General features: G+C 31.9%; 1 long non-coding RNA gene across 1 annotated transcript; it reads left to right on the forward strand.

Annotated features, from left to right (window-relative positions):
• Positions 1-30: 30 nt before the first annotated feature.
• On the forward strand, positions 31-7,420 carry LOC143074843 (uncharacterized). Its single transcript, XR_012978116.1, has 2 exons — positions 31-901; positions 6,602-7,420. It is a non-coding gene; the product is annotated as an uncharacterized LOC143074843 (long non-coding RNA).
• The last annotated feature ends 19,066 nt before the right edge of the window (positions 7,421-26,486 follow it).

Below are 26,486 nucleotides of genomic sequence, written 5' to 3' on the forward strand. Positions count from 1 at the left end.
TTAGAGTTGGGACAGCCGCTAAATGTTTGTTACAACTTTCTAAAGGTTGGCACAGTCATTAAATGTTTATTACAACTTATAAAAGGTTGAGACAGTCGTTAAATGTTTAAAACAAACACTTCATAGGTTTATACAGTCGGTAAATGTTTTAATACAAATATTTTAGCGTAACGGTAGTCCATCAGTGTAAAAAAAAAATCACGTCTCACCTGGCTCTCAAGATTTGATTTTTATGTGAAATAGTCCATTACTTATACTATTATCGTCTATTGTGCGATTGAAAACTTGTTTTGCTGTTTATTCATTTATTTTCGATCGTTGTTTGTCTTTTGTCGTTTTCCATTTATTGCCGTAACATTGTCCGTTCATTTTTGACAGTCAATGCATGTGCGTTTGACTTTAAATAATCCTTTTGATATCCTTACTTTTTATTTTATAATATCTGTTTTATAACATTTTCGTTCATAACTGGTTTTAAAAACCAGAAGCTTTCGTTTAAAATAGAGTTTTAATAATATTGCAGAATAATGAGAAGATGATAATGGATTCATTCAAATTCATATTTGATAAATTCTGTGCAATAGAAAAATGTACAAGGGTGTACCTGAAATAAATTTAAAGATTATGACTAAGTTACCAATATTGTACAGCATAATAAAACAGTTTTAATTCGAATTACACCAAGAGGGACATTTCCGATGATTAAAAAAATAATTAGTAAAATCTGTCAAGTTTCATTAAAAACGGAAAACAATTCTTCACCGTAAACGATTTATCCTCTTTAATTTTTTGTCGGCAAAAAAAAAAAACCTGGACCTCAGGTCGGCAAACTATATTTTTACACAGGTAACTACAGATGTTAGACCACATGTTCAATAATCTGAGCTGGAAAATACAATCGGTGAGTAGAAATTATCAATATTTTTAAAGCATGTCTATCGAATAATCATGGATTCATAATTTTGAAGGGAAAATGTGCACATTTGTCGGCTTACAGACCTTACAATGTGTTCTCATTGGCGGATCCAAAGGGGGGGTTCCAAGGGTTCGAACCTGACAGGGTTGTCAATAAGATTTAAAGTAGGAGGCTAAATCATAAAAGTAGCAGGCAACACCGGCGGACGGCGTAGCCGTTCGGTGCGACGAGCTTGCTCGTTTCCCTTCACGGCGAGGGGTCTTTTTTAAAATGGTGCAAAATCCTGCACTCTGGGTGGCTCCTGAACTCTAATTTTGTTCTTTGCAAACACCATTTTTTTTAATGATGATAAGGTAAATGAGCAGCAAGATGGTCATATTTTCATATAATGTTGATCAAATAACATGAATAATATCATCAAGACTTTCAGCTAACAAGTTATTGAAGTTGTTTACAAATTTTTAAGGAAAATGATGAAGGCATGACTCTGTAAGACATGGTGAACATTCAGGAAAAGATTTAAATTTGATTTTATTAGTTGAAAATATTTTTAATTTAACTGTAGACATGCAATTATTCAAATAGTTCTAACCCATAGAAAACAATTTTCAGTATTAATAATTTCAAATACTTATCTCAATAAATCAAATGATGAATTCAATGGACTGTTTAACGGCAAAAAGGATGCACTTTTGAAATTACAATAATCTAGAATTTAAAATCTTGGTATTAAAATATTTTTTTGTGAGTTATTAATTGAAGTGTTTTAATTAAGAAAGGAAACATGGGGTCATCATGGTCATGGGTCAAAATATTTAACCCTGTATCATAGGGAGAAAAAAACAGAGATCAAACATCTGAAAGAAATTCCAGAACCTGGCCAAAGTACATCCTTGAATGCAAAATGCAAGACATTCATTTTTTATTATTATTACTGTCAGAGCATGAGTGTGTGTGTTTTCTTTTTCATTTTTTTAATAGCTTTCATTGTGTCATGTATGATTGGGGATGTTAAGTAAGACCTATTGTGTGTGCTAATAGTATATCCTCCTTTACACCGTATATCTCTTGGTATCAGGTAGTGCTCCTAGTATTTATGATATATGAGGCTACACAATGACATGCAGACAACTAACACAACTTTTTTCTTTTATTTCAAAACTTAAAGAAAGGCCATGGGACAGGTATACATAAGATTTATGGTAAAAATAAACAGATAAAGAGTCTACTTTTAAGAGGCTCTATCACTGACTTAAAAACAAGAAAATGAAAATCACATAATGAAAATAATGTGATGTCTGCTTTTACGAGACAGCCTGACAGGACATTGCTCTTTTTTTCATTTCTTGGTAGGGCGACGATCATGCACTGCATGAACATTACCAAGGAGGGTGTCTCAATTATAATTTGAATGCAAATGTCATAGAACACACCTTTTTTTCGCTTCGTTGTAGTTTGAAAAAAATTCGAAATCCTTTTCATTTTTCTGACTCTGCTTCACTTTTTTTTTAATGACTGGTTACAAAATCTCGTTATTACTATTAATGCATACTTTTCCTGGTTTCAGTACAAAATCTGATAGTACTTTGCAGCGAACTCAACATCCAGCATCTATTTTACCGGAAATCTAATTTTATTAACCAATCAGAAATGCCGTTATATATCTATCTTGATTATGCTAGATAGTGACCGACGATCTAAAACTAAAAGTACGATTTATATTTTTTTGACATCAGAAAAACAACCGATGGAGATTTGATTATAAACGACTATTTCAATCGGCAATCGGTTCTTAATGAATACGCTGTGAACCTCCTTTGTTTTGGCCGCTCAATGCATTTAAATGGGAACATATAGTTGTACCCCCCCCCCCCCCTGTTTCGTTCTGGGTTGGACCCGATTCACTCCCGTTGTATAAAAGCCAGAATTGGTAACTACGACGTACCCATACAGATACAGAGACCCCCCTTTTTAGAATGGCTGGATCCGCCACTGATCCTACAGAATCTATATTGAGATACTCTGATAGGCTATATAGCTATGAATCGACGTTCTATATTACCACACTCGTGCATAGTTGCATGTTCCAGGGAAAATATAAGTTTTGAGCCACCTTTGAGCTTCAATGTTAAAGTTGTGCATCATAATAAATCATTGAAAGTCATAAAGGACACCGTTCCCCTCTCCCTATTATCATGTGTATGTCATTTATTCCCTTAATTATTTTGCATACATCACCATGAGTGGAATACATAAAAGGTTACTCTATATTTTCCCCTTTTTTGTGGGACTAATTTGGTCGATTATATAGGGAATCACTCAAGCATGACTCGATCCGTGCCCCTAAGGGCAGTCAAGGGCCCTGTCCCTTATGAAAAGTTCTGTAGTGTACATATTGTATGTTAATGTATTGCTAACTCGGGTCATAAATTTGCATGAAATACTTGTCACCGACATTTTATAACCAACAACCAACCGATCTTTACATGTACGTATCCATATAAATGTGTTTCTTATCATGCTTATGCTGGATTACTAGTATTTCCCTGGTTTTGCTTTATCATGTTTATCAGCTGATAGTTTTTGTTCTATTAAGAATGCATTGTGACGTCACGTCATGATTTTAAAATAGCATTAATCATCAAAATAAAACAATATTATTAAATTAATGTTCCTGAAACAAGGCACAGAGTCATAAACAGTTGCCATTTAAACACAGTTGATTAAACAAATTGTGCTAATTCAATTAGCATGATTAGTAATTGTTTTATCAAGTACTACATTGTTTAAAAAACTCATATTAAAAGAGCAAAGCTAGCATCATAAATTTATTCTTTTTAGATTTAACATAGAATTTATATTAAATCACTATAATTTGTTAATACTTTGAACCCAAACTATATATTTTCATGTGAAATTGTTATATAAATTGTGCCCTGCAGTTAGCATTGTTTTTCAAAATTCATTTGTGCCATACATGTTATCTAACTTACAAGTAGTAACATTCAATGGTCATTATATTTATTCTGCAATGATTAACGACCTTCTAATCATAAGTCATATATATTTTTCGACACGCATTCAATTGTGTTTTTGTTACTTTATTGTTGCCTAACTGTTGGGTGGATGCATCATTGATATATATCCCATATCTCCTTTGATCATGTGCATTCACATACGACTGCAGATTTTTTGCATTTTTATACGCCCGTCAAAATTTTGACGGGACATATTATGGTATACAAATGTCCGGTGTCCATCCGTCTGTCTGTATGTCCGTCTGTCTGTTCGTCCGTCTGTCTGTCTGTCAGTCCGTCTGTCCGGCGTAAACATGTCGCACCGTAACTTGAGAACGACTTATCTAAATTTCATGAAACTTAATATAGTTGTTTTTTATGATGGTCAAATGAGCTGTATACTTTTTGGTGAAAATAAGATTTAAACTTTTTGAGTTACGGCACTTAGTAACTAAAACAGGGGTGTTTTTTTTTCACATGTCGCACCGAATCTCAAAAGCGATTCTTGATTATTGCTTAAAACTTTACACACTTCTTAGTTATATTAATCTTAATATCTGTATACTTTTTGGTGATGATTCAAAATTTCATTTTTGAGTTATTGAGTATTTTGTAAAAAAGGGGGAAGGGTTTTTTACATGTCGCGCCGTATCTCAAAAACGATGTATGATTATTGCTTAAAACTTTACACACTTCTTTGTTATATTAATCTAAAGATCTGTATACTTTTTGGTGATGATTCAAAATTTCATTTTTGAGTTATTGAGTATTTTGTAAAAAAGGGGGAGGGGGTTTTTACATGTCGTGCAGTATCTCAAAAACGATTTATGATTATTGCTTAAAACTTTACACACTCCTTTGTTATATTAATCTAAAGATCTGTATACTTTTTGGTGATGACTAAAAATTTCATTATTGAGTTATTGAGTATTTTGTAAAAAAGGGGAGGGTTTTTTTTACATGTCGCGCCGTATCTCAAAAACAATTTATGATTATTGCTTGAAACTGTACACACTTCTTTTTTATATTAATCTGTATACTTTTTGGTTTGATTCAAAATTTTATTTTAGTGATATTTGTAAAAAAAAAAACAGGGTGGGGGGGGGGGGGGGGTTTCACATGTCCCGCCATGTCTCAAAAAACAATAAATGGTTATTGCTTAAAACTTTATCAGAAACTATTGATGATTATTGCATAAAACTTCCATACAAGACGTCGGGCGTATCATGTGCTCATGGTGCAGCTGTTTATTTACATAATCATGATAATTATGTTATGTTTACATTCAATATGTCAGGAAAACATCACAAAAAATCTATCTGTATGCATATTGTTTTATGTTAACATGGTATAAACTTTTTTAAAGTATTTTATAAAGCTCAAAATATTTTTTATAGATATAGTATTATCCAGTAAGTTCATAAAATTTAACTGCATTGTATGTGTTGTATCTACTAATTTAGTCTAAAACAATTTTTTTTAATTCAAATTCAAAATTAACAATTAAAATATTTGTATTTACTGAATATGACCATGCAAATGTGACATTAAAATAGGTAATAATCAGGATGTTAACACTGGCTATGCGATAGGTAATAATCAGAAATTCTTATATACATGATGTAGCTAATATACAAATTAAGACACAATAGTTTATTGCCCTGGGGGATGATATTTAATGTCATTGGTATAATGATATGATTTTATTATAATGTTCACAAATTATCATGATTAAAATTGTCCTCTTCAAAATTTTGATAACTTTTTCAAAACAAATTATAATTTAAGAAAAATATGAAACAGCAGGATATACATGATATATATTATTTTGGATATTAAAATGCAAATTTTAAAAGTAATCTGAATATTGATTTATTAAAATAAAATTGGGTAAATAACTAAATTAAATAAAAAAAGTGAGCTGCAAAGCATTATTTAATGCAAGCTGTTATAACAAATGAATAAGTAAAAAGTATTCAGGGTAACACAAAAGATTTAAAAATTATTAAACTCAAGGATTTAAAACATTAACTGGGATGGTTAAGTCTTGGAACAATATTTTTATATCACAAAGGTTTATTCATTATATGCACTGGACAAAGGTAAAGTCAACATCATCTACATGTATATAGTAACAGGGCATTTATTTATTTAATTTTTTCGTTCCTTAAACTTTTCTTTGTCATGTTTGTAGTATCAATATATTTCATATTAAATGATAAACATAATTAAAATGAACAAAAGAAATAACCTGTTGTGTTTTAGAGAGGAATAACTATGTCCATGATGTCGGACTTTAAAGAATTGATGAAATAAAGTATGGTGTGAGCCTCAATGAGACAATAACCCTTCAATGAAAGTACACAATCACACTTAACAAATCATTAATGCAGGAAAAAAGACAACACTTAAAATAGAATTTAGACCCCCTTAAAAGATTTATTTTTCTTGTTAAAAGGGACTTGAAAATAGAATTGTATTAGTGCTAGAATGTTTTGGTCAATCAAATGAGAAGTTGTTTTATCTAGGTAAATACAGTTATTGTAATTAACTTTCTTATTATCATGATTATTGCACAATGTATACATGTAGTATTATATATTTATTATTAGTTAAACATTTACTGTACATGCTGTACTTGAGTCTAAATGTATATTTTATTTTGTAGAATCATACTGAATATGTATTGGTTTGACCATGATTCCCACTTAGAATATGACACCTGCTAGTACATGTGCACTTTGATGCATAGAAAATATAGATGTCACTGAGTTGCTGTATAGCTGCAAATTGTGAAACAATGGAATAATTCATTATTTAATGCTAGTTATCTATTGTTTTTGGAAATTATGAATATGGCGTGCAGCATTATTCCATGATGATAATGTGATGTTCTGATTAAATTGGACAAGAAGAAAATTGTGCCTTGTACAAATAGGAAAATTACAAATTGTATTAAAGGAGGACCACATTACTGGAGGACTAATTACCTTGGATTATCATGATCAATTGTGAATTTGGAATAACAAAATTTCGTAGTTGCAGTGAATATTAATAGTGCAATCATACATGTACATTATTTCTGAATTCCATGAATACCCAGGATAATTATTCATTTGAAATAGCAATTTGGAATAATGAAAATTCATAGTTACAGTGAATACTACTAATAATAGTGCATCATATCTGAATTCATGAATACTTTTAATTATTGGATAATCAGTCATTTTAATATAATAACAATATGGATAATGTGAATTTCTAGTTTCAGTGAAATTTACAAAACAGTACATGTATATATCACATCTGAAGTTTATGTTGGCATTGCAATTGTTAACTACCGCCAGCATGTCCAGGGTGTGTAAAAAGATCTTAACCAACTATAAGGGTCTCGTGCAGTCCGTGTCAATTGTTTAGAGTCAAATGACTGCTTGCTGTACTTAAATTATTAAAGTCTGAATTAGAATTAAATGAAAATATTAATTAGCATGATTAGTCATGTTAGTGGCCAAGTATTCATGGTTTTTGAAACAAATAAACCATGCAGGTACATTAAAGTATAATTTTATTATCCCTCCTGCAACAAAAGTTGAAGTACGTGCATGCAAGCCAAGAAATATGTATTACAATCTGGCAGTGGCTACAGTGTACCGTTTTGTATTTAAGCTTCACCAGATACATTTTAGAAGCTGAAATGCCTGGATACTTCCTTATGTTATGAAGTTTCTGTTATTGATTTGTCCATTGCACTTCACCTAGTTTTCATGGTACACTACATGTACATGTAACTGTTTACAAAAAAATATTACTGTTTGAACAGTCACAGTGAAATACACCATTTGTACACTCGGAAGTCTTAAATGTATAACATATGTATATTAATTGAGTTACTGGATTAATTGTTATGGTATCTTGAAAGGTGTACATGTCTCAGTGTCTGTCAGGCAGGGTTGGCCTGATCCTGACTTCATTTCATGGATCAGTGATTAAGGTTAGGCCTAGAAAAAAAAGATTGTGTTTCCGGTAACATCATTTTGAAAAATAGGGTCGGTAGGTCGGAATTCTTTTTTTTTTTTTATTTATTTTTTTTTGACATCGTAAATGAAATCCGGAAAATTATCATGGTTTTTCCAAGTCCGGATCCGTAATTAGTTTCAAAAACCGGAAGTGTGCCATTTGCAATGTTTTTGAAGCACCTGCTGTGCAAATTTCTTGGATTTTAACCTATTTGGAATACCTTTTGACATTAATAAAATGTTTTAACTGGCTTTCTATGCAAGTAGAAGCAAGAGAGAAAAAATATTATGTCATCTATCAGAAGCCTGTGTCAAAAACGGGGTCGGTTGATACAATTTTTTTTTTTTTTTTTGAAGATCCAATAAAAAAAGTTAGGGTCGGGGCTAAAAAACAGGGTCGGTCGTGTTACCGGAAACATCGATCTTTTTTTTCTCAGCCTTACATGTTTGTACTTCAGTTACATGTAATTTGTCAAGTTTGTTTCTCACACATGTTTAAAAATACTACAAGCAGTAGGAAAAGTAGGTCAACTATATTTGGTTTATGAAATGAGTGTAAGGTGAATATGTCTAATTGCAAGACTTACAAAATGTACATCAGACTTTGACCCCAATGGAAATGTCATGGTTCATTGAACAATGCTTAGTTTTTGTGGTTTGATCTATTTCCAAATTTTTCTCAGATGCTACAGTATAAACTACATGTACATGCATGACATGTATAGGATCACTATTTTCATGATTTTTGGCATATTATTGGATATTCATAAGTTAGTTTTCATGGTTTGGATGTTAAGAATGTTAAGTCTATTTCACAGACAGTATACATGGTATAAATCACTAAATTTTGGGTATCATGGGTATGGAATGTCAGTTTGTAGGGTGTACATCATCTGTCTGGCATGGTTAATTTGACTGCAACTTCATTTTCAAAGGTTAAGGAAAATTGAAAGTTTGTGTGATACTTGTACATGTAGTAAAACCTTCATACATGTCGGCAAAGCAGAGAAGACATTTCAGCATTTGCACAGTCAATCTTGTTTACATCTGACACCAGTGATCATGTCTACATCTTGATTATACACATGTAGCTGCTTTTTGATAACAAAAGTCTGACAACTATTAACAATTGTTATAAATCATTTGATAATACTAGGTATTTTAGTCTTGTATAACATATAAAAAAGAAGATGTGGTATGATTGCAAATGAGACAACTATCCACAAAAGACCAAAATGACACAAACATTAACAATTGTAGGTAACCGTATGGCCTTCAACAATGAGCAAAGCCCATACCACATAGTCGGCTATAAAAGGCCCTGATAAGACAATGTAAAACAATTCAAACGAGAAAACTAACGGCCTTATTTATGTAAAAAAATGAACGAAAAACAAATATCATGAATATGTAACACATAAACAAACGACAACCACTGAATTACAGGCTACTGACTTGGGACAGGCACATACATAAATAATGTGGCGGGGTTAAACATGTTGGCGAGTTCCCAACCCTCCCCCTAACCTGGGACATTGGTATAACGTGTATACTTAATGATAACCAGAATAAGGAGATGTGGTATGAGTTTCAATAAGACAACCATCAACCGTAAACCAAGACAGGGATCTCCATGGATGAAAATTGAACGATGGAGGAACTTCAAGTGAAGTGATGTAATTGTTAGTAACTGTACATCCTTCAACAATGAGCAAAATCAGTTCCCCATAAGTGTGATAATGAAAAACTTATAACAGGCCTAGCTATATTGGATAATGTAACACGATGTAAACATGTTCAGATGAGAAACCCAAGTTGGATTTTTAAATCATGTATACAAAAGCAATATTGATACGTATACGTCAGTGATGCAAATATATTGTGGTTAATCAAAGACTTGTACTATAACAGTTGATCTTCAAGTTCTGCCCTTATTCATGTTTTTCTGCAAATCAATTCTATCTGCTTTTGAATAAATGCCTTCTAAATATACAAGATGTTAAGCAATATTTTCCCATTGTTTTCCATAAACACAATAAGCATTACAAAGTCATACATGTATAACGCACTAAACCATTATAGGTCAATGTATGGCCTCCAGCACGGATCCAGGGGGGGGGGTTGTTCTGGGGGTTTGAACCCCCTTTTTTTGGACGATCAATTAAGGCATTTGAATGGGTACATGTAATTGGAACCCCCCTTTGTCCTGGGTTAGTAACAACCCCTTTTTAAAATGGCTGGATCCGCTCCTTGGCCTTCAACATGGAGCCTCGGCTCACACCGAACAAAAAAATATAAAGGGACCCAAAATATTGTCTATACATAATTATCTATCTATCTATCTAGTAACATTGTTAGTTTTCTTTAGTGATTGAATAATATGTCATTATTGTACAAGCATTTATGGGATTAAATAATTTGAATTTGAACAATTGAAATGGGAAAATATTTTGGATAAACGTTAGTACATCTGATCAACTGAAACCACATAAGAGAATATCCGATGTCAGTCTTTAGACTTGAATAAGACCGGAGTCTAAAGAATACATCAAGTTCTAAAAAGTGATGTGAAAAAAATGAAAGAATTAAGATTTGATTTCCCTGTCTTAAACAATGCGAGTTTTCATGTTTTGAACATTTGAACTTTCACTGGCGCTAGTTATTTTGTCGGGTCTTGCTGAGGGTCTTGAACAGTACGTCCATCTACTAGTATTAACATATGTATGGTAAATTCTTTGCGAAAAATCCGGTGAAAATATGAATTTTTCTCGCGAGTGATAATATTTTTTTACCTCAATCATGAATGCTGACGTGCTATTTACCTGTATAGTATCATGTGTATCAATTACAATTGAACTTCAAATAGACCATTCCGTACAATGTACAATACAAAGTCGAGTTATTATTGAACTATTCAAAAATAAAATACGGTAAAATAAAATAAATTAAATTCAGATAGATTTAAGATTTGTTTTCCATAGCTGCAAAAGATGTGTTAAATGTCTTTTTTATTTTTTTTATATGTATAGAAATCAAAATGATTATACGGCAATATTTATAATTTTACAAGAAACAAATGTAGCCCCCCAAAAATTAATGTGTGAAATAAGCCCTCAAGAAAATATAAAGCAGTTTTATATGGGGATAAGTTTGACAAGTGTGTGTATTAGGAGTTCCTCGCTAGGTTTAGAGTTTATCATACATGTATATTCAGCGTTATTATGAAGTGATGTGATTCGTAAAACTACGGGTATTGAAAACAACCGTGTATGCATGAATGATTTTACACCTAACTAATTTAATAAAAAAATAATTAAATTGTTATTAAGGTTATATAAAAATTGTCAACTTTTAATTCAGTTATAAACTCAAGATACATTTGGTAACAAATATATTGGGTAACGTTTTTCGATTTTTCTGTTAGTAGTTATCTTTTATCTATTGAAATTGCAGGTATCTAGTGCTGGTTTCGATTTTATTGGTTCGAAGAGATAAGGGCGAGGAAGTGTTAAAAAAATATATAAATTCAGCACATTCACTAAATAACCGAGGAATACAAAAATGTGTTCAGCGGCAAATATTTCAAAATACTTTTTTTTTTAAATCAGTATCTATCTAAAATTAATGTATTACATTGTAGTGATAGTTGTTTCTCTTTGTCACAACCTTATATTTCACACAGTAAATTTTTTTACAAATAATTGAACCTATATCCCTGACTGTTAGACATTTTGTATCTGTGACTTTTAAGTGTACATGAAGATCAATGTTTGGAAGTTGCTACGCTTATAAATTAGCTATGCATCTACAATGGTTGTAGCTATCATATTTTAACTGTTACAACTTTTTCTGCGTTTAAACAGTTTATTTATGACTGTTTCAACGTTTTCCGTGTTGGTACAGTAATTAAATGACTGTTACAACTTTCAAATGGTTGCATCAGTTTTATTACGACTGTGACAACCCTTTAGCCGTTTAATCAGTTTATTTATGACTGTTGCAACGTTTTTCGAGTTGGGACAGTTGTAAATCAACTGTTACAACTTTGAAATAGTTGTATCAGTCCTTTAATAACTGTGACAGTAATTTCTTGCGTTGTTACAGTCGATTTATGTTGTAGACAAACACTTTTAAAGTTGGGACAGTTACAAAAAAAACTGCAGCAGTGAAATTTAACAACTGTTACAACTTTAACAAACATTATCAGTCTTAGAAAGACTGTTACTGGTATGGACAGACGTTTTTTCGTCCAGTAGTGTTTGATACACCAATAACAAAAACTGAAATCTATTGAATTGATAAATGTTGTAATTATTCACAATTAAATCAGAAACCTATACTAAATTATAAAATAATGAACCAGTTCAGGGGAGGCAATACTTGCATAACTTAGAGTTACTTTTTCAAATCGGAACATAATACAAAGGACTGTCACTCTTGCAAACAAATGACACATCAATATAATTTAATTGATTGCGCATTCGTGCTCAACTTTCAATGAAGATTCTAAATCATGAAAATATAACCAAAAGAGTTTAATCTATAGGATAGTGAAGGCTTATGAAAGCTAACCCACTGACTGTAAACAATATTTCTTTGAAATGTTTTAAAACTTACTCGGGAAAATGCTCGAGACATAATTAACGTTTTACACAATATTTTAATAAAGCAGTTAAAAATTATTTGCTTCTCAAAGTGTAAGACGCAATACAGATCGTATGCTTGCATCAACTTACCCAAGTACAGACTTAATTAAGTCCTGAACATTTCGACATTGTTTGTTTATTTTTATCAATACCTGTTTGTAAACAAATCACAAGTACATTTTAAGATCTGTCTAGATACCTAAATCCCAATATCGTCAGGTAAATACGCTACATCACTGGTTAAATATATCTCATCACACTATTGTTGAAAACCTTCTTTCATTTTCAGCATTTAAATGAAAATTTTAGTCGAACATCTTGATAATCCAGCTATGTATCCGTCTTCATGTAGAGTTCGAGGAAGTTTTATTTTCAATCTTGTATAAGTTTTTTAAAAATTAATTACAAATATAAATTAAATACAAACATATAAGTCCTATCATTAGTATATAAAAAATTCGTAAGGATTCCACGGAACCCAGTGTCTCGCCTACTTTTGCTGTTAATCGCAGACTCAACAAAAATGAAGAAAACATCAATAAAAATTTCCCTCTCTATACTGTCTTTTGATTGAAAGAAGCTTCCAAGTTTGGTAAAAAATCCAGGATATTTTAAGAATCTAATAAATGTTTTATAAACTTTAACTGCAGACTGTATGTAATGTTAACTGGAAGAAAAAATAAGTCCATTTATAAGTAAAATACGGAAAAAGTGAATATTTTTTTTACAAAATTTACTTTTGAATAATATCTTATGATCAGAAACAAGCTTTTGTCTAAGTTTGGTAGAAATCCAGGATAGTTTAAGAACATTATAAAAATTTTAAAAACTTAAACCACAGAGTGAATGTTTTGTTTCTGGCAAAAAAACTAAGTCCATTTATAAGTAAAATACGGAAAAGTGGAAATTTATTTTTACAAAATTTTCTTCTTGATACTATCTTATGATCATAAACGAGCTTCTGTCCAAGTTTCGTACAAATCAAGGATAGTTTATGAAAGTTATTAGAATTTTAAAAACTTTAACCACAGAGTGAATGTAATGTTTCCTCGCAGAAAAACTAAGTCCATTTATAAGTAAAATACGGAAAAAATGGAATTTTATTTTTACAAAATTTACTTCTGGATACTTTTTAATGATTATAAACAAGCTTCTGTCCAAGTTTGGTAGAAATTCAGTATAGTTTAAGAAAGTTATTAAAATTTCAAAAACTTTAACCACAGAGTGAATATTTGTGGACGCCGCCGACGACGACGCCGACGACGACGGAATGTAGGATCGCTTAGTCTCGCTTTTTCGACTAAAGTCGAAGGCTCGGTAAAAAAGCAATGGTATATTCCGCTATTCAACTTTAAGCTTTCTCAGAAAGGTTTTTATAATTTTTTTGTATAACTTATAGACAGTTGAAGGCGGTTTTACAGTTCTATAAATGCCTGTGTTAAAGATATCAAGTTCTACAAAAGATGTGAAGACAGACAAACAATGGATAATAATGACAAACTTAATTTATGTAATTAATTTTGTTAATGATTTGATTTGAATTTGGAAAGCCATATATAGTATTTGTAACGAAATCCCAGGTAACAAAAATATATACAAAACACAATTAATCGTTTGAATATACTTCTAGTTTCCCTGTGATCATATTGTATTTAAATCTTGGATCTTCAGCATCTACCATTATGTCATGTTCTACATCTGCATGCTCCGTATTTGATGAACTTGCTTGATTGTTTTTCAATCTATATTTCAGCTTTGTGTGTTCGTTAACTTCGGAATATATGACAGATGTCTCGTTCAATCTGAAAAGATATTTGAATGTAGTATGCGAGAGTTAAGCATAGTTTTTGAGCAAATACATAATTAACAACATTGTTATCAATAAAAACAAAAACAGTTTACTTCAATATAAGACAAGTAGTTTTCAGAATCAGACATGATCAATATGTTTGATTACTTCTTTTAAAGGGTACAACATCACAAAAAAAAGTAAAATCATTCTTTTTACCGATGAAGAAGTTAACATTTCAACAATGTAATTACATGTTTGAATATCATTTTATTGGTGTTAGTAATGGTATTGTTATTAGATGATTAAAATCAAACTAAATTTTTTTTTTTTTTTTATGTTTTTATATTCATGTCCATATTCATGCCTCTACAATATGTCGATGCTTGTATCTTTGCATTGCTCAAGGTCATGATTTTGTCCGACTGTTTATGATGAGTACTCTCATATCTGTATTTAGAAGGTTTTTTTGTATTGGGGATGCACTTTGACCTATCCACGTCCACTCTGTGCTTTTTTTTTATTTATTTATTTGTATCTATATGTTAAATTAAGCCCTTTTAAAATGATTTTTATATTTTGTTCTTATCTAACTGTGACAACACTATCCCCAGTTAGGAGAAGAGGTTGACGACCTCTCAAATGTTTAGCCACGTGACATTATGTATGTGACTCTCTCAAGTCGGGAGCCCTTATTTCAGTGGTTGTCGTATGTTGCTGTATATCATATTTGTTTTTCGTTTATTATTTTGTGCATACACGTACATTGTACATCAGGCCGTTAGTTTCTTTGTAGTTTTATAGGTTTACGTTTTTTCATAGTTTTACATTTGTCATTTTGGAGGCCTTTAATAGCTGACTGTGGTATTGGTTTAACTCATTGTTAAAGGCAATCCGGTGACCAATTGTGGTTAACTCCTTTGTCATTTTTGTTAGTTGGAGAGCGTTGTCTTATTAGTAATAATACAACATGTTATTATTTTTCTATTTGTGTTGCTCCTTCTTATTTGTTTTCTATGTTCTGTTTTGTACATTGAAGTTGTCCTTTGGTCGGTTTGGTTTTTTGTCATGGCATTTTCACATAGTTTTTGAGTAATTAGTGTAATAATCTTTTTCTTCCCTTCTAATGTTATAAAAATATCCTGAAATACTTACAAAATGAGGCAGCAATTACAAAAGGATCAATAATAACCATGACCATTCAGATCTTACAGCGCAACGATCAAATTTAACAGAGCAAAAAATGAGATAAGATTGACTTTCATACTCTGAACTAATCTTTCTTGTCTTTTCAATATTTCTAATTCTTGTCCTGGTTTTAGGTTTGTTCGATGGAGAACAGTGATAACGTAGCAAACAAATAAAGTTGGCTTGCATTTACAACAGAAGGCTGTGTCAATATCTAGCCGATAGATAACATATCTTTAAATGAGAAAGGAGTGTTTTCATGCTGTATTTTTGGTAAAGTGCTCCTTAGTTGTTTTCTTTTTAAGGTAGTTTAAATTTAAGTTAAATGTTGATATAGTTTTTTAATCCATGTTTCTGTTATTTGACCCTGCCAAATTATATAGGTTGTAGTCTCAAATTAGGAGCTTGAAATTGATGTTGTTTGATGTTGTATATTTTAATTTTATTTTTTTTATTTTGACGATGACTTGGATACCGATGTAGCAGCACATCATCTATGTGTGTCTCAAAACACGATTTTTCGGGGCGTTCGGTATTAAAATACAAAATCTTCGTATACATTTAAATGCCGATACGGGTTTGACTTACGGCACACTAGCATTGCGTCGCATTCATATCATGTCAATCCATTTGTTGAAATCATTTTCTTTGTACTGCAATCTTGTTTGCTTTTACTTCTACATTCCAATTGGTACCTGTTGCTGTGTTTTAAATTGAATCATCAACAATAATTACCTACTAATCTTCCCTTTTTCACTTTGGCAGTTATGCTTTCTGACACCTAACAATATCATAGACATAACGACTACACATATGACAGGAATTACCAACGCTGCATATGCTAGAAATAAACGATAGGGAAAAATATGTTCGTATATTTAGAAATGTTGTAATACATTCATATTTCTAGTTGTTTTCGTTTAACATTGTACTTTAGGGTAAAAACAATCAATTATACTTGTTTCAGATAATTCAAAAACATCATAAAAAGAAACTATGACAAATTATTCAATACATAATGATTATTTGAGAATAATTATCCATTATGAGGAAGTCATTTAGAATCAAACGCTACCAATCAACGGAACAATTCAAATACATCTGCCATATTCCCAAATTTTGTATCCCAATTTTTTACAATTTTTCCTATCATGTTTGTTCCTTTTTACTCACAAATTTTTATCCAGCCGTGTGATATCTAATAAATATCAAATATATTGATAAACATCTAGATATAAATTCTACCAATACATCGAGTGTGGTGTGATATTTATACACTCGAGACAATAAATCTTCAAATCTAAAACGAGAGATTCTCCGGGAGTTTTAAATATTTCAAATTTAACTTCGAGGGTGTATAAATATCGTATTGCACGAGATTTGGTTGTGATATCTGTTTCTCTAATGATTTTTAGACGATACGCAGATGATCATTATCCTTTCTTTCGAATGATCTGCAAAAAAATGTTTTTCTATATGACGTCATTGGGCTATGTCGCTCTTTTTCATGACGTCACAATATGAATTTCAAAGAAATACAAGAAATTTAGTCGTCGTAATCTAATTATGACCAATGACGAACTGAGATTAAACGAAACACACGTTGATTGAAAAAAATAAGGGAAGGAAAAGGATAAATCGGGTAGGAATTAGAGAATTATCGATATCTAAATATTGAAATTGGTAAAGGATAAACAATAGTATTTTGAATGCTTCAATTATTTGTCACAACAGGCAAATAAGAGAGAGGCGTAAGATACAATAAGAACATTCAGACTCATGTGTCGGAAATAAACTGGAAACGCCATGCCTAAAAAGAGGAGACAAACAATAGTACACAAACACAACATAGAAAACTAAAACCTGAGCAACATGAAACCCACCATAAACTGGGTGTGATCTTAATTGCTCCGGACGGGTAAACAGATCCTGCTCCACATGATTTAAAAGGAAAGTAAACGGTTTTTTTTATGACTTGCTCAATAGATTACAAGAATTTTCATTTGAAATAATCAAAAAGTGTGCAAACGTTAAACTAAAACCTATGCAACTGAGCTCTGGGCAATTTATAGCTTGCTGTTCGGTGTGAGCAAAGGCTCTGTGTTGAAGGCAGTAACTTCAGCTATATTGGTTTACATTTATAAATTGTTACTTAGATGGAGATTTGTCTCATTGGCACTCATACCACATCTTCCTATATCTATAAAAATGGGAACTTTGATTAAGGCAGATATCTCAAAAATAGTTTGTCTCCTCATGATACCAAATGCCCTTTTTTCGATTTGGTAGGTTTTTTCTTTCTAAATTAACTACATCAATAATGTATTGTATCAGTTGATTACAGGTCATTCATTGTTGTGCTACAGGGGCTTCTATTTGTTTCGCTGCGGATTTGATACGTGTGGTAGTAAATCATTTTTCTAAAAAAAACTGGTTCAGGTAACATTTTTTTGAGAATTGTGAAATTTTAAAAAATATACTAAAAGTCCAAAGTAAATTATTTATATACTAGATCAGTACAAAATGTGCTCATTAGGACAATTGGTATGACTCTGATTGTTGTTAACTAGAAAATATATACACATTACCTGCTGAAATCTTTAATGAATCCGATTCCGTTGATGACCGCAATTCGTCGACTGTATGAAAAGCATGATAAAAATATTATTATATAGAACAGATTGTATTATTTAAGCAATAATGCATCATTGAAATGCATGCCAGCATTATGTAAAAAGCAGAAACTTTGCTATACGATATAGTTCTGTTAAAAACTCATTTTTTTTTTTTTATGTATTAGATGATATTTATTTGTAAATGGGTAAAATTCCTTCAATAACCACAATGACAACAACAACAAGAAACAAAAAACGGACTAAAACAGCTCTTGTACTATATCAATATATCTTGATGGTTGTAGATAGAGCAATGAAATGCTTTATTTTAAATTTCAAATGATCGTTATGGATTGTTGATGAACAAAATATATATAAAAATGCGATTTATTCCTATACATATTCATTGATATGATGGAAGTTACATAATTAATTTATGTTATAGATACAGTAAGCAAAGGAGTAAAGTTTTATTTTTCAGATGATATGACTCTGAAAATAAGGTTATATTATAGAGTACTATCATACATTTTGATATATGTTAATCGATCCCATTTCTCCTTATATTTTCTAAAAGAGAGTCTAAAGATACAAAAGGGATATACAAAGTCCTGAATTGAAAACAAACTGACAGTGCAAAGACATGTCTAGGAAATGTTTGTTTTTTTAACAACTGTATAGTTAACATTACCTTGATCATCTATGTATAGCTTAATAAATTAGTACGAAACTAAGGTTTCAACTTTCGCAGGCAAATTTTACCTTAGATTAATTTGGCTATTATATTTGTGTCTTATTTTGGTCATACAGATCTTTACTTGTTTCGGATTTAAAATATTTGGTTTTGAGTGAAAGGTATATAAAAAGCGCTTTGGACGCATAAAATTTACAAAGTGTTATCTGTAATTTTATAGCAAAGGGCTGATACCTCTGCTGATGGCATATCAGTGCCCGTTGGTATCATCAGCTCAGTAGACAGTAGACAGTACTTCGGTTTTGATATGATTTATAACAAGCCTTTCTTAACTAGTCTGTTTATAAATTATTCATAAACTAAGGTTCTAACTTAATCAACCACAGTTGACCTTTATTTTGCTATTATTGTTAGGTATCGTTCTGTCATAAAGTTCTTCTCTTGTTTTGGTACTTATAGATAAATGGCTTTGAACGTTCACCCAGCAGGTTAACCCTAAAAATCACGTCGATGTGTTGCTGCTAGTATTCCAATATTGTTATAAAGACCCAAAAACATAACCAACTAACCTATATCAATCTTCACTGAATAATTTGCATTATATTCAATGTCGTCTATAGTGTTATAAACTTCACAGATATACACGCCACTGTTGTTTTGTACAACATCTTTGATAATATAGTGATTTGTCGATGAAATAATTCTTCTTGTGTTCTCTTGTCTGAACCATTTGTAGGTTGGTTTAGGATTTCCATCTCCTTTGCATGTCAAAGCTATCGTGGATGTCTTTTGATCATATTGTTCTTGGTTTGGCTGTTTGGTTATATTGATATGTGTAACAGGATCTGCAAGTTTATGTTAGAAATTATCTTTTTTAAATAAATAAATACAATGTGAATAATAATGAGGCTATCTTCTCAGAATAATGTGAAATATTTTTATGTATAGCCTTTGAAATTATCGCTTTGCGGCAAAGGTGCAAACAATTGTATTTTAGAATTATTTCGTTAGCGTTAATTGACAAATTCCGGATGTTTATAATTTATGAGCAGTTGTTGGTTAATTATGAACTTATACTGCAGGCAAACTGTTGTCACAATTTTTTTTTAATTTAATTGAAGAGATAAATATCAAGTTTTATAATATTATATATATGTCTATCTAAACATGAGGGTACTTTTTATATGGCCTTCCAAATACCGTTTCGATCACTAACATCACTGAAAAGACATTCATTGTGGAAATCCGGATCTAGTGTACTAAAAAAATATTGACACCGTATGTTTGTGGTATAACATCGGGGCCACAAGTTAATTTTATTCTGTTTAGTATCAAATTTATATTAAGATCCATTTTGTTACATCTTGTGATCAATTTTATTTGGCAGTCGCCAATGGCAGTCAGCAGGGTTATAGAACATCAGTTGTTCGACCTGTTAGTCAAATGCGTTTGGTTTAAATATACTTTTTTACTTTGTTTGGTCTTTTTGAAAATGTTTTTTGTGCTGTTTGTAGACCCTTCTACAACGAAATTTGTTTTACATGCACACGTATAAAATTGCGGTTTTTATCCAACGCAATCATAGGTTTGAACGTAGTTTTCAATTTAGGCTCGTTTATATGTTTTCGTTTGGCCTTGTATCATATTTACCCTCCGGTTTATATGATCCGTTCAACCTATATTGACTCTTAAAATTCAAGAGTTTATCTAAAAATGGGGGTACTTTTATATGGCCTTCCAAATACCGTTTCGATCCCTAACTGAAGAGACATTTATTATCGAAATCCGGATCGGGTGTACTAAAGAAATATTGACACCGTATTTTTGTGTTATAACATCGTGGCCACAAGTTAATTTTTTTCTGTTGAGTATTAAATTTGTGTTAAGATCCATTTTGTTACATCTTGTGATCAATTTTATTTGGCAATTGCCAATGGCAGTCAGCAGGGTTATAGAACATCAGTTGTTCGACCTGTTAGTCAAATGCGTTTTGTTTAGATATATTTTTTCACTTTTTTTTGGTCTTTTGGAAAATGTTGTTTGTGCTGTTTTTAGGCCCTTCTACAACAAAATTTGTTTTACATGCACACGTATAAAAATTGCGGTTTTTTTATCCAACGCAATCATAGCTTTGAACGTAGTTTTCAATTTAGACTCGTTTATATATATATATATGTACATCCAGAGTTATGTTTAACTGTCAGTCAAATTACCAGCTGTTCACCTGACTCTTTTGAATAAAAAAATTGTACAAACACAGTATTTGCTACAAAAAATGGCAACATATGCCAAAGGAATAATCAAACGCAATTATCGAAAATGAACTAATGATGCCCTGGTTAAAATAACGACGGAAACACAAATAATTGTATATAAAACAGATCATAGATATCAGAAGAATGAGTAACACAAACCCGATCAAAAAGCGGGGTGATTTTAGGTGTTCTGTTCAGGTTGGCAGATCCTGTTCTACACCAGGTTGTAGTTGTCTAGCTTATTCAAGTAAAATTTCGATGAAGTCTTATTATACATGTCTGATTTAAGGAATAGGGAACGGGTTTGTTGTCGCGTTTGTAGCTTAAATAGTCAGGATAAATGTTGAAAAAAAATTTTTTCTATATTATTTCTTTTTATCAGTTAGTTTTATTCAAGTCAAACGCTTTTTGTATGACAAAACAAAATATCAACAGTTGCTTCAAGTACACAATAAATATGTACTTTAATGGACCATCTCGATGTCGACATGGGCAAAGGTAGCAACAGAGCTGCTTTTAAGTAAAATCTAAGTATGAAAAAAAAGGATTAGGATTATAACAAGGAATCATATCTGCATATCCATAACTGCTTGACTGATGCAATTTAAGTCCCATAATGAACAATGACTGGACTCAAAAACGTGACTTTCTAAAAAGAAATGTTTATTTCTCTACCAGTAGTTATTTAATATATCTATAGGGGAAAATAATATTGATATCTATTAGAAATATCTGGCATATTCATTATTTCCAAATCTCACGAAATATTATTTGCTACAATAGTACAAGAAGGCTTTACGTTACATCTAACAGAAAAGAGATCGAAGGCTTTACGTTACATCTAACAGAAAAGAGATCGAAGGCTTTACATTACATCTAACAGAAAAGAGATCATTTGGATACAAACAATAAAAAAATATCAAAAGAAAACCAAAATGATACAGTAAAAGATCGTTCAAATGAGGGTGAGGACAATACCAGCAACACGAGAAGAAGAGAACAAGGACCGGGAAAAAACACACTTTAGTTATTGCTTTTAGGATCTTTGAAAACTTGCTCTTTTTTTATCTTTTTTTTCCTTCTACACCGTCGTTGTAAGCGACAGCTTCGACGTTACAGGACATTATTTAAATCTGACGGAAAATTAAGTTTTTTTCAAATCTGCCAAAGATTTGGAGAAAACAAAAAACTGCTATAGACTTGGAGAAAACAAAACAAAAACTGCCATAGATTTGTGATTTGTTTGGCGTTTATGATATTTACCATAGATTAGGAATTTGTAGAAATTTGCCATACTAGTAGATCAAGAACCCACCATTGATTTGAGTCCTAAGTTTATATATATGTATCCGCTTTAAAAACTCTCTGACTTTTGACCTTTAATTGTGACTTTTGATTTTTTTACATTTGGTTTAGGACGTTGAACTTCATTTGCCAAACGCACGTTTTGTGACATTATTCGTTGTAATAGGCTGTACATGTATGCTCTTGTCTAAACTTATATCTTTGTTGGTGTCTTCTTTTTGTTCATTTTGATATTATTATTTGCTGATCGTTTGAGTTATTAATCGACCATACCAAATTACCACTTTATTTTCAAAATGTATTATATATACGGACTAAAATATGATAATATTTGTAATTTCTTCCATTCAGATTGATAATTTGCCTATCACAACATTGAAATAGATAAAAAGAAAATTAAGAAAAAATATTGTTTTACTTACAGTTGACATCAATGGGCTCCGTTTCTACAAACATTCCCAGCATATCAGCTTGTGATTCTTCAAAACATCGGACCTTTGCTTTGAAATGATCTGCTGTAATCTGAACTGTCAGGTTGCTGGTGCCTCTATAGGAACATTTGTCAAGTATCTTATCAACAACCATCGTAGTTTCATTAAAGTATACTATGGATTGTCCTTGTTGTGGAATTATCTGCCATACAAATCTTCCTGGAGGTTTTCCAATGTTACCTGTACAGGTAACCTGAACTGTGTCTCCTTCACGGAAGCTTGAAACAGATTTTACAGTGGTCAACAAGGGCATTAGATCATCTTTATCAGTTAGAAGTGACGACCTGCTATTTCGATTGGTACTGAGAGCAATGTTGTTCGGGAAATTTGCGGAACTGTTTTCTTTTTTCTTTTTTCTTATTGATGCAGTAACTTCACAAGAAATACTGTCAGGCATTGAAGGAAGGGCTGAATATATAAATAAACTAAAAGAATTTATGAAAAAAACATTTATACTACAGAATATTTTTTGCATCATAAGCGTAGCTTGCTAGATAATACAATAAACAACCTTAACTCCTTCAATATAATCTTAAAACATTGATAACTTTATTTTGCATTTGGTCATCAGTGGTCTTAGTGTATATTGTAAGTTATTTAATGTCTGATATAGTATTTAAATGAACTGATTGCTGTTTGCACCTGTCCTAAGTCAGGAATCTGATGTACAGTAGTTGTCGTTTGTTTATGTAATATATACGTGTTTCTCGTTTCGCGTTTTGTTTATATAGATTAGACCGTTGGTTTTCCCGTTTGAATGGTTTTATACTAGTAATTTTGGGGCCCTTTATAGCTTGTTGTTCGGTGTGAGCCAAGGCTCCGTGTTGAAGGCCGTACTTTAACCTATAATGGTTTACTTTTTTAAATTGTTATTTGGATGGAGAGTTGTCTCATTGGCACTCACACCACATCTGCCTTTATCTGATTATATAAAGTTGACCCTCTTTATTTAAGGTATCTGCAATTTTGACGGTAAAATCTTTCAATATAAATAATAAAAAAAGCGTCAAAGTGTTGTTATCTTTGAAAACTTAAAAACAAATCTCTAAGGTAAACTAATATAAAATACATAAAACCTAACAAAATCAAACATTATCCAATGTCAATATGATCAACCAGCGTTCATTTAAATTGACACAATTGATCAACCAAAACAAACGTAATTGATTTACTTGAAATAATTAGGATCCTGTGACCTAATTTTATATATCGCTTCTCTTCCTTCCACAATAACTTATCATCATGCCATTTGAAAATTTTCACCAAATCTATGGCTTTCATGATTTTTTTAAAATAAAATATGAGTGTTTACCGGTTTCAGGGGTTTCGGGATTTTTATCGATGCCAGGGACCTTAGGAATATTTGATGTTGGTTACTGTAGCTCAAGTACTAAAACCTTTGTATGTTATCAAGTAAAGAATGTTGAAAAGAATGTTTGTCTTTTTCATTTCTAGCCATGGCGTTGTCAGTTTGTTTTAGATTTATGAGTTTGACTGTCCCTTTGGTATCTTTCGTCCCTCTTTTATAACCACTGGGTCGTTGTCTCTGCTGGTGGACATTTTGTCCCCGAGGACATCATCGGCCCAGTAGCAAAACTACAATTGCATGAATTTACGAAGATCTAACAGGAAACTGGCTCGGACGTCGCCCAGTAATAAAAGGTCCGAAACAGACGTCACCATGGAAACGGTGTCGTTTGATACGGCAGGTGTCCTCTCATCACCAGACATGACACATATCACAAACATGACTCATTCAGATCATCGTCCTAGTGACAACAGCAATATTACACATATACACCCATGTTCAGTTCTCCTTAAAGACATTTTGGTTTTTGATGACATAGTACAACACTGTCGTATTTCGAAATGTGAGACCAAAGGCTGCAAAACTTGTGCAATTTTAATTACAGATGCTGAATTCACTAGCAATTTTACCAAGAAGTCATATTTTACCAGAAGTTACGATGATCTGAATTGTAAATCGATAAATGTCTTCCACGGATTAGAGTGCAACCTTTGCAGATTGGTATACGTCGGTGAAACGAAAGGAAGGCTAAACAAACGTATGTGCGGTCATAGATCAGACATTAACCTCAATGCTAACGACATTCTATACCAGCATTTCAATCAGCCCGATCATTCCATCGTTTCCATGACAGTTTGCATTATTGAAAAGATATACCATAGCTCTAACAATCCTAATCTTTCAACAACTCTCCGTAGACAAAAAAAAGAACTACTGGATTAGACAATTGGGAACTGCGACACCTTATGGTTGCAATGACAAAATTGATGGTATAGGTATTCTATCTAGTCTATTCTATCCAATAGAGCTAGCGATAAAGGATACTGATACTACAGATACAGTTAAGTCGGCCTCATATCTTGACTTACATCTAGAAATTGACAATGAGGGTCGGTTGAAAACAAAACTTTACGACAAAAGAGATGATTTCAGGTTTCCAATTGTGAACTTTCCATTTCTAAGTAGCAACATTCCAGTAGCACCTGCACACGAGGTATATATCTCCCAATTGATACGATATTCCCGTGCTTGCATTTCCTATCATGATTTTCTTGATAGAGGGTTGCTGCTCACAAGGAACCTATTAAACCAAGAGTTCCAAATGGTGAAGTTGAAATCATCCCTTTGTAAATTTTACGGACGCCATCACGAGTTGGTTGACCGTTATAGAATAACCGTTTCACAAATGATATCGGATATGTTCCTTACGTAGTAACTACAATCCCCTTCCCTTTCATAAATGTCACCTACCGAATTAGACTATTTACCGGATTTGTTATCACATAAGCAACCCGACGGGTGCCGCATGTGGAGCAGGATCTGCTTACACTTCCGGAGTACCTTAGATCACCCCTAGTTTTTTGGTGGGGCTCGTGTTGTTTATTCTTTAGTTTTCTATGTTGTGTCGTGTGTGCTGTTGTTTGTTTGTCTTTTTCATTTTTAGCCATGGCGTTGTCAGTTTGTTTTAGATTTATGAGTTTGACTGTCCCTTTGGTATCTTTCGTCCCTCTTTTGAAAAGGGTTGAGTGTAAGTTAACCAAGATTTTGTGTAACTTTATATGGGCATAAAATTTGTGCGTTCATGTACAAATAGTCGACCTTTGCATTGACATGATTTAGAATAATATTCGAATATTTTTGATACGTTAAGCTAAAATTCTCAAGCCATAAAATCTTCTACGAAAATTACATATTTCTATACCTCAGTCAACCTTTAATTTGGATTTACATTAAAAGAAAAGACCAAATGTACCGTGTTTTTTGTTTTAATGCCATTTATTCAATTTTGTTGATCAAGTCCAGTTTTGGAAGCTATTAACCACTTTCATTTCCCAAAGATCATAAAACCGACTTTTGATTGCTTCGTTTTCTTCTTTAGTTAATGTCGTAGAAATATATGTTTCATAGTTTCAAAGTGAATTGTCAATACTTTTTGCCTCTTATATATAACAATTTCTAAAATATGTTTTACAACAACCAAACATATTGTAATTCTGTCTTTGTTTACCATTTTGTTTTACCTATA

Source organism: Mytilus galloprovincialis, chromosome 5 (assembly GCF_965363235.1).
Source record: "Mytilus galloprovincialis chromosome 5, xbMytGall1.hap1.1, whole genome shotgun sequence".
Lineage (NCBI taxonomy): Eukaryota > Metazoa > Mollusca > Bivalvia > Mytilida > Mytilidae > Mytilus > Mytilus galloprovincialis.